The sequence below is a fragment of the Medicago sativa genome, chromosome 7 (assembly GCF_051527215.1).
Source record: "Medicago sativa cultivar Bolivia chromosome 7, Bolivia_mono, whole genome shotgun sequence".
Classification (NCBI taxonomy): domain Eukaryota; kingdom Viridiplantae; phylum Streptophyta; class Magnoliopsida; order Fabales; family Fabaceae; genus Medicago; species Medicago sativa.
In genome coordinates, this window is record NC_140755.1 from 17,377,687 (window position 1) to 17,388,001 (window position 10,315).

At 30.7% G+C, this 10,315-nt stretch overlaps 1 pseudogene; it reads left to right on the forward strand.

The window, feature by feature from the left end:
• Positions 1-475: 475 nt before the first annotated feature.
• LOC146904695 (uncharacterized) lies at positions 476-6,150 on the forward strand (annotated as a pseudogene).
• The last annotated feature ends 4,165 nt before the right edge of the window (positions 6,151-10,315 follow it).

The window sequence follows — 10,315 nt, forward strand, 5'->3', positions numbered from 1 at the left end:
TGGTGTTGAGAAAACCAAATTCCCCACTTTCAAAATGCGAGATAAGACAGTGGATTATAATTGGAGCTTGGTTTTTTTCTTTGGGTCAAATTCAGAGGTTCAAGAAGCTATGAGAACTTATGTTATATAAAATTTAAAAAAGAATGATATGCAGAGAATAAGGATTGTGTACAAGACTGGTTGTTTATGAGAGGCATATTGTGCTAAAATATTAAGTGAAGAGACATGGAAATTGGGAAACGTTGCAAGCAAGCATTCATGTAGTAGGGAGTATAGGGTGATGATGATGAATTGTAAATGGTTAGGTTCTAATCCACACACAAGGGTTATGGAGAATCGTGACTTCAAGATTTCATTCATAATGGAAAGGACTTAACAAAAGTGAAATGTTGGTATCTGCAGAAGCAAAGCATATAGAGAACAAAGTTATGTAGTTGATTTAGTTGATGTGAGTTTTAAAGATCAATTTACAAGGATGTATGATTATTATCATGAATTATTGAGGTCCATTGCGGGTTCTACTATCAAGGTTACTACAACCTTTTATCATGGAACTGAGGCTGATTTGAAAAACCCTAATGCAATGGTTTGTCGTCACTTTCATATAGTATATGTATATTTTAAGGGATGCAGTGATATTTTCTTCAAGTGCAGGCCTATCATTGGTCTTGATGGGCGTTTCCTTAAGGGTTATTATGGTGGAACGTTGTTAGCTGCCATTGGAAGGGACCCCAGTGAATAAATGCTTCCAATTGCATTTGTAGACGGAGAAACTAAAGATTCATAGACCTAGTTTTTGAAGCTCCTTATAGATGATTTGGGTGGCACAAGACTATGCCAAACTTACATTATCATTAATGATCAACATAAGGTAATATTACTAGCATAACTTCCCATTTAATTATAAAGCATGTTTATTATTTCTAATGTATGTTTATTACTTCTGTCAAACAGTGTTTTGTACCAGCAATTGATGAATTTCTTTCAGGGGTTGATCAAAGGTTTTTTGTAAGACACCTTTACAACAACTTTATGAAGAAACTCACTGAGAAAAAATTGAAAAAATTGATGTGGAGAGCTGCAAAGTCAACATACATAAATGCTTGGGACATGGAAATGAAGGAGATAAAGGTTATTAGTGAAGAAGCATTCAACTATTTGATCCAAATCCGACCTAAAGATTGGACTAGGGAAATGTTTAAAGCTGACGCAAAATGTGACACACTAATCAACAACATGTCAGAAGCATTTAACTATGTCATTGTCATTCTAAGGACCAAACCAGTTGTCACTATCTTGGGGGACATTAGAGTTTGTCTGATGGAAAGATGAATAGACAGAAAATTGCTAAGTATGAAGATGTTGTTTTGCCAAATATTAATAAAAGACTTGAAAAGGAATCATCTTATACCAATAACTAGCTAGTAAGGTATAATACATTCTTTTAATACTTTATAATATATAATTCATTTCTTATGTGTAAGTTTGTTAAATGTTTCTTTAATGATATAGGTAAGATGGAGATCATGACTTTCAAATTACATATATCTCATCATATGGAGATAAATATGTTGTTAATATATTGAAAATGGTGTGTGATTGTAGGAAATGGCTGTTAACAGGACTGTCATGTTGTCATGCCATTTCTTGCATGAAACACAAAAATTACAATATCTTTGACTATGTCCCATCACACTACAAGAAAGAGCAATATGTTGCATGTTATTCTAGCATGATATATCCTGCTCATGACCTGGACTTATGGGTTAAGACTGAATTTGGTGATCTCCAACAACCACCTATAAAAACACAACCTGGAAGACCTTAAATAATAGGAGATTGGAAATTGGTGAGCTAATGAAAGATGACACACAGATGAGGAGAGCTTGATATAATATCAAGTGTAGTAAGTGCAAAGCAAGTGGTCACAACAAGTCTACATGCTAACTTCCTCTACCACCTTCATCTGAGACACCCCGGAATCAAGTAAGCCATAACCCACCATCTCAGACCCAAACAATCAGAACCCACCAAGTCAGAACCAAAGTTGGTTGTTTGGGTTTAAGAAGCTTGATTTTGACTTGGTGGATTCTGAGTTGTTTGGGTTTAAGAACCTTCCATTTTTAAACATCAACAATTACATTAACTTCATAACAGTGGTACATTGATTGAAACCATTACATTCATTCATCATATTCAAACTAAATTACAACTGGAACAAACAATTCAGCAAACTACCATTTCCTATTTCTAATAAAATCCACTCCAAATGGACGTGGTTTTGCAAACTAACACCGTCCTTGACAGCAAAACTATCCCAAAACATAAAAAACCAAAAATGGGAGCCATCATCAACCATTTTTTTTTGTTTTTGCTAACTCCGTCTTCAATTTCATATTCTTTTTCTTCTTCTTCTCAATGTTCAAATCCCTTTCATCTATAACATCATCATCAACTAGCTTAAAAAAGCTACAACCTTTGTCACTAGAATTCCTATAGTTTCTGCAACCCAAAAATTTCTTCCCACAATTTGGATTTGATGTATCAGTTATAGTTCGAATTACAAGTGATTCTCCAGACCTATTGTTCAGATTTGATCTTCTTCTCATAATAGATCCAACAAAACCAAATAAATGTTCATGTACCCACTGTCATGACTGGATTTTTGATGACTGGTTTGACATTTCAGAGAAGATGAAGGTCGAAAAAAGAGGAAGAAGAAGAAGAAGAAGAAACAATGGGGAAGAAGGGCTACGATAAGGAGGATAAGAAGGGTCGAAGAATCCTAATTTTTCTCAATACATCTCCTTTTATATTGCTGACACACCAATGTTGTGTAATCAAGTGATTTTGCCACATAACATCACCATCCGTACAGAGTTAACGGTTTTTTTTTTTTTTTTTAAAAAAAAGTTAACATAAGGGACCACAAGGGTAAATTTGTGAGGACTTATGGGACCAAAATGAAACTTTTAAAAGTTATGACACCAACATAAATAAATAAATAAAAGAAATAAGTTAAAGGATCGTGTGTTCATTTAAGTCTTTAATAAACATTTATATATCATGTGGTCCCTTAACTTAATTCTTTTTTTTAAATTGGTCCCTTAACTATTAAACGTTTCAATTTGGTCCTTTATCTTTGTTTTCCTCAATCAATTGGTCCTATTTCATTAATTTTAATCTGCTTGAAAACAAGACCATTGGATAAAGGAGGTCCATAAGATTTAACGGTGCATCACCAACACCTGATTAATTTTAATTTTATTCATCATCTTCATCTAACCTTCTTCATCAACATTCATCATCTTAAACAACAAAAAAAACCCAATTTTTTTTCTTTCAAAAAATTCATCATTTCAACTTCAACACATTCAAACTCTTAAATCCACACAATCAACTTCAACACAAAAACCACACAATCAATCAAACTTCAACACAAAAAATTCCAAAAAGTGAAGAGGAAAATGAGGTGAATCTGATGTGCTTTTGGTTGAATCTTAGATTAAAAAAAGGGTTAATGGTGTTTTACCCCCCGCCCCTGGTAATATAGAGCACTTTTGGTTTTGCCCCCTGTAAAATTTCTTTTTTAGATTCCATCCTTGTAAAATAAAGATTCTTCAGGATTGGCCCCTGACCCCTATGACTCAGCAGAATCTCTTACGTGGCGCTGATGTGGATATCTCTTTTAATTTTTCATTGGCCACATGTATAATCCATTTAACATATCATATTTAACTAAAAAACAAAATAATTTAAAAATCTAAAAATTAATTTTCAAAAATTTTACAAAATCGAAAAAAATTAATTTTCAAATAAAAAAGTTCAGTTTTTTTTTCTCAAAAAAATAAAAAAATTTGGAACTTAATTTTCAAAATAAAAAAATTAGAAAATATATTTCGTAAATTAGAAAAACAGATTTGATATTAAAAAAAGTTCAAATTTCTTTTCAATATAAAAAGTCGAAAAAACTTTTTTCAAAATAAAACTATTCCAAATTTTTTTTTAAAATATATTTTATTTTCTAGAATTTTTCTTTTTAAAAAAAGAAAGTCATAAAAAATAAATTTTATTTTCCAGAATATTTAATTTTTTTACAAAAAAAAATTTAATTTAAAAAAATAAATAAAAACTTATCTTATTTTCCAGAATTCTATTTTTTTAGTAAAAATAAAAAGTTCTATTTCGAAAAAAATATTTATTTTACTAGAATATTTAATTTTTTATAAAAATAGAAATTTATCTTTTTTTTGACAAGAAATAGAAATTTATCTTATTTTCCGGAATTTTTAACTTTTTTAGAAAAAGTAAACAAAAATTTTATTTAAAAAATATTTTCCAATTTTTATTTTTTTTATTTTGAAAATTAAGTTCCAGATTTTTTTATTGTATTAGAAGTATAATCTTAATTTTTTTCTATTTTTTTTGGTTTTTTATTAATTTTCAGAAATATCCACATCAGCGCCACATAGAAGATTATGCTGAGTCATAGGGGTCAGGGGGCAATCCTGAAGAATCTTTATTTACAAGGACGGAATCTAATTTTTTTTTTACAGGGGGCAAAACCAAAAGTGCCCTATATTACAGGGGGTAAAACACTATTAACCCTTAATAAAAAAAACTCAGAAAGGGACTTTTCACATATTTGTTTTAACACCTTTCATAGCCACTTTAGCAATGGAACTCTAGTTCATTTCTCTAGGATGGAAACCCATGGTAAGTGACGAAAGCTCCTTAGACTCTCTCTCAATCTTAAAGCACACAATTCCACTTGTCCTTGTAACACTGATTGTATGAAAGGAAAGATTGGAAAGGATTACGGAAAGTATAATGATGTAAATGGGTGAAAAACACCAGCCTAACAACGCGTTTGACTCTCTCTGTTAACCCAAACAACCTATTCCTCTTCCCAACAATGGGAAGATAAAAACTCAGAGATAAAAAAACTCAACAACTTCTTCAAATAACTCATAATCCTTTCGAAATGCAAAGCCAGAAGCGTCTCTCCCCCTTTCTTGAATTTGATTCTGACCCTGTAATTTTCACAAACCCCAAACCAATTGATACTCACCCTGCAATTTTGTACCTTTTTTATTATGGTTTTTTTTTTATGAGAAGAAGACGTGGGTTTTTTTTTTCCAGTTTAATAACCAATATAAAGGGGATTGAAATTGAGATCTAGATTAAGGTTAGGTGTCGGAATCATGGAGGAAGAAGGTGAAAGACATGATAAGTGGGAATTGAGAGACAAAATAAACTGGGTTTTGGTTTGTGGGTGACGAAGATTGATTATTGTTGTTGTTGATGAATAAAAAAATTTGAGTGGAAAGATGATGGTCAAGATCATAATTTTGTTGAAGATGATGAATGTTGATGAAGAAGAATAAAATTAAAATTAATTAGGTGTTGGTGATACACCGTTAGATCTTATGGACCTCCTTTATCCAATGGTCTCCTTTTCGAGTAGATTAAAATTAATGAAATATGACCAAATTGATTGAAGAAAACAAAGATAAGGGACCAAATTGAAACGTTTAATAGTTAGGGGACCAATTTAAAAAAAAGAATTAAGATAAGAGACCAAATGATGCATTAAGCCAACATTTATATAAAAGTGATCTCGTTCGAATTAAAATTTTAAATAATTTCAACTAAATATATTTTAAGAAGTTTTTTAAAATAATTGAAAAAAAATGCAATGTAAACTTTCAAAAACTAACAAAAATATTTATATCACTTTCGGTCAAACTGAGATATGTTTATAGAGTCAAACTATTATAGTACAACTATGGGAGTGTCTTTCTTTTCCCTTTATCTCTTTGCGAGCCGTCGTGAAAATCTTAGTTTCTTTTCTTTCATGCATTAAAAAGCGATGATTTAGGTTTAATTTTGACCCAAAATCAACCTCTAACTTGTTTTTCTCTTTCCTTTTTATTGAAATATGTGATTTCCGCATCTTTTTCATTTTTTATTTTGTGATTTCGTCGTCTTAAAACGACGTTGGTTTGTTCGTCATCTTTGTGTAGTGTTGTTTGTCTTTGTTGTTTTGTTCATATATTTGTTCAGTTCAGATTGTCAGATCAGCTTCGTTCTAGTGCAGATTCAATCATTGACTTTGACGTCGTCCACGTTGTTGATCTGGAGACATAGGCATTTCAGAGATTTGAATATAGTCATGTGCAAACTTTTGTACTTTGCCGTTTTATGCTATTAATATGGATGTTGTGAGTTTGTTTGCAGATTCATCTTTTTTATTTTTAACGAATTTGAATTGTATCGATGTACTCTATCATTTTAAATGAATAAATATCATTTATTGTTGTAAAGAAAAATAAAAATGAAGTTAGTTTTAATATTTTCCACCTTTATATCAAACACACACATTTGATAAGATATACTCCCTCCGTCCCAATTTAATTGACACAATTTTGTTTTTCACACATATTAAGAAAAATGTATAAATAAAAGGGAAAGTGGAATATGTTGTATTGGGAATGATAAAAGTAGTACTATTATTTAGTGTTATATTGTATTGAGAATGATGAAAGTTGTATTGAAAATTGAAATGAGTCAGTTATTTTGGAACATTTTTTTTAGAAAATATGTCAGTTATTCCGAGACGGAGGGAGTACTAATTTGACTTTTCTTTCCTGTTTGTACAAATTCAAACTGATTTGATGGACACCAAATAACACATGGCTCTGCAGGGGAAAGAGAAGGGAAATAAACTTTATTAAAACATCAAAACTTTTGCACTCGTGTGCATCATCATTATGAGAAATATATATATCCAGTTCAAACATTGTTTCGCTTCATTCTTTGCTTTACTTTTTTAACGAGGAAGAAAAATATAAAATTTGATTGTTTTAAATTAAGAATTAATGTATTCATTTTTAAATCTAAGAGTGTATCTAGATGAGATAATTGAGAAATTTTAAAGAATTTAGAAGCAATTTAAATAATTTAACTAAATTGCCTTTATTTTTAAATATTCTTGTTTTGATGGAGTAATAATATATTGCATTATCATCATTTTTGGCCAACTTTTATAAATTTTAATTTTTTAGGCCAAATTTGAAAATTAAAATTAGGGGTCAATTTACAAGTTTCGAAAATATTGAGGGGTCAATTTATAATTTTGAAAAATTTAAGGAGTAGTTTTGTAATTTAAAAAATTAGGGGCTATGTTGCAATTATTTGGAAATTTATTGGGGTAAATTTGAAAAGTTTGAGGAACAAAATGCAAAATTTGTAAAATTATAAGAAAGAATAAATTTGAAATTCTTAGCTTTTAGGTGTCATTTGAAATTCTCTAAATTTATGTTGAACAAAATACTTCATAAATTTCTATCATTTTCAAAATTTTCAAAATTATCATTCAACCAATGGAATTCACATAAAAATATTTGAATTCTCTCAAAACATTGCATTACCTCAAAACATTCTTTCATCTAAACACACTTTAAAGGTGTTTCAATGAGATGAGTCGAGTCACTTCACATATCATAGGATTTTTTATTTTTTTTTGCTTACATCATAGGATGTTTTGAGTTTGAATTAAACTTTAAAATGCAGCAAGGTTCATACACTCTTAAATGATAACTTTGTTGTCAACTATAGTCCTACTTGACTTGAAAAATTAATTTCAACCCTTTTGCATGGAGAATTCTCAAAGATTATGGTTGAACCTAATTTCAGCCTACAAAATTAACTTATAATATGAAAATTAATTTCGTTTATAAACTCATCTCCATCTCTCGTTTAATGTGAGACTTTTGAGAAGAATATAAAAATGTATTCATTCTAAATTTCAGCAGCTCAGATGAAATTTATTTTCAAATTAACTAAGAATAAACTATATCCATTTTCTCTCAAGTAAGTTTCTTTGGTGAAATAAGAGACACTGCAAGAATTTTATGCAGAAGATCTAAAGTTCTAGAAACAAAAGACTAACGTGTTCAAAAATAAACACTAAAGATTAATATACTCACTTGATTCACTAGAAAAACTTAATATGATTACTCTTCATTTGTAAGAGAAATCGATTCTATGAGATAGGACTAAACAAAGGGCATCTCACCTTATGGTTCAGTTAATTTGTAGGAAAAGGTTTGGTTGGTCAAAGTGGCAGCTTTATCATGCACACATGCACTCCCATAGCCACGTGCTCCACTCAGCATTCACATAAACATTGACCCTCACACATTTGAGAAGGTTGAGATACACATGTAAAATACGCTTTTGCCTCTTCGGTAGTTAACTGTCGAAGAATTTAAAATCCGGCTGCAGTTAACTGCCGAGGAAAACCTCGGCAGTTAACTGCCGAGGAAAAGCAATTTGATTCACAAACCCACAAGAAGCTCGTACCAAGCTACCATTTTGACTGTGTATTCTTTATACTTTTGACTGTGTATTCTTTATACTTTTTTTGTTCCACAAGATGCTCTTCTTTGTCAATTTTTGTTCCTTCTTCATCTTCCAATTCTTGTTCTTCAATATATTTTTTTCTTCTTGCATGCTCACCAGATCCAAACACACATTACACCAATAAAAAATAATTGAAAATCTTAAGTTGAAGTGGGATAAAAATTCTCCTTTTTTCCCACTTATCCCCTTCAATTGTTCTTCTCTGTAACAAATTATCATTTTGGCAACAGCATGGAAGGAGAATCCAATTTGGAAAATCATTTAATCCAGCTCGGTAATCACCAAATTCAGATCCATTACATCAGATCGGATCATGAGTGTTCTCACAGCTTGTAACAGTGACATCAGGTTTCATAGATATCCTTCCAACCATCACCCACCCTTATTGTGTACAAAGTCACCTTTTTAAATAAACAAATCTGACATCTAAGAGTTTTCTTTAAAATAGAAAGGAAGATTAGATATATAAACAAATGGTGACTCTTAGATTAACATTGTGGGATCTAAGGTCAATTAAATATCAGATTCTCCTTCATGGGTTGTGTGTTTGTTGAAGCTTGGTACGAGCTTCTTGTGGGTTTGTGAATCAAACTGCTTTTCCTCGGCAGTTAATTGCCGAAGTTTTCCTTGGCAGCTAACTGCAGCTGGATTTTAAATTCCTCGGCACCGAGGGGGCAAAAGCGTATTTTACATGTGTGTTTCAGCCTTCTCAAACGTGTGAACAACAATTTTCTCTTTCCTAATAGTAACTATTTCCCATTACTCTCTGTTTTTTCTACAATACATGTGGCTAGTTGGGTCCACTCTTTAAAGTTGTTGGCCCCATCTCTAGCCCAATCAAACCCCTTTTATCTCTGTAAAGCATGCACACATGAATGGCTCACCTTTTGACCAAAATAAAATGAAGGCTATTATTTTTTTTTCTTCTCGTTAACGAGTGCTTCCGAGCACTCTTTAAATATACTAAATTAAGTAACTATTTTTTAATAATACTCCCTTCATCCCATATTATTTGACACGATTGACTCTGACACACATATTAATGCATGTTTTTTATTTTCAATATCTTTAATTCTCTATTAAAAAAAATTATGAAAATTTAATATTTTAAAAATACACATTGAGACGAATCCAACAACATCTTATATGATACTCCCTCCGTCCCGGAATATCTGACCCATTTTCTAAAAAAAAGTGTCCCAAAATAACTGAGCCATTTCAATTTTCAATACAACTTTCATCATTCTCAATACAATATAACACTAAATAATATTACTTTTATCATTCTCAATACAATATATTCCACTTTCCCCTTTATTTATACATTTTTCTTAATCTGTGTGAAATGAGCCAAGGGGTCAAATAAATTGGGACGGAGGGAGTACTGTTTTTCTTTGTATGTTGATAGAAAAATACGGTCAAAACATGTTAAGTCAATATTGTAAATTGTCAAATAGGTCGGGATGGAGGGAGTATCAAAGTTTTTAGTTTTCAATACATTGATTACACAAACTTCTATAAAAAAATTATCATTTAAGGTCTTTAATTAATGCTCCGGGAGCACCAGTTATCATTTCCCTATTTTTTTTTATCTTCTATCTTTCTCGCGTCTTGTAATTTTTATGAAAATACATTTTGTTTGAAATATATAATATGAAATATATTTTAGATTATATAGAAGTTGGGTATACGTAGAGTGATTTGTAAGAAAAAAAATGGTTTAGTAAAAACTTTATTGCTTGGTTTTGCTTCATGTATATTGGAAATTCATCATCATCCTATACAGAGTAATCTTCTCCAAAGATTTTTGCCTCCTTTAAATTTTTTCCCTTAATATATTGTTCCTCAATTTCGTTGTGTTCTTCTCTGTGTTTTGTTGGATATTATT